The sequence below is a fragment of the Aplysia californica genome, unplaced genomic scaffold, assembly GCF_000002075.1.
Source record: "Aplysia californica isolate F4 #8 unplaced genomic scaffold, AplCal3.0 scaffold01790, whole genome shotgun sequence".
NCBI lineage: Eukaryota > Metazoa > Mollusca > Gastropoda > Aplysiida > Aplysiidae > Aplysia > Aplysia californica.
The window spans coordinates 22,422-22,980 of NW_004799060.1; positions in this window are offsets into that span (position 1 = coordinate 22,422).

Consider the following 559-nt stretch of genomic DNA (forward strand, 5'->3'; position numbering starts at 1 on the left):
ATTATTATTACTATTATTATTATTATTGTTATTATTACTATTATTATTATTATTGTTATTATTATTATTATTATTATTATTATTATTATTAGTATCATCTTCATCGTCATCATCATCATCATCATCATCATCATCATCATCATCATCATCATCATCATCATCATCATCATCATCATCATCATCATCAAAACCCCGCTTTTGGTGCCTTACTCCCCTGGCCAACAATAACACAGTACACACTGAACAAGACCAACAGTCAGGGGCGGCTCGTGGGTCTAAAAAGTGGTCGCGCACAATTAAGCTGTCGCATGCTGAAGATAGGCAAGGGCATAGTAAATGAGACGGTGTATAATTTTAGGATCTCTGGATTGGTGAGGGAGGACCTCGTGCTTTTATTTTCATTCTTTTTACTTGTTGCTTTGATGTCTAGTACTAAATTTGTTTGTTAGCTAAACATCAATTTCGTCCATCCGGTATTGGAACTGAACACTCAAGTAATAACTTCCTCCACTCCACTACAAAACCCTTCATAGGCACAACTTGTAGAACGGCCACTCGG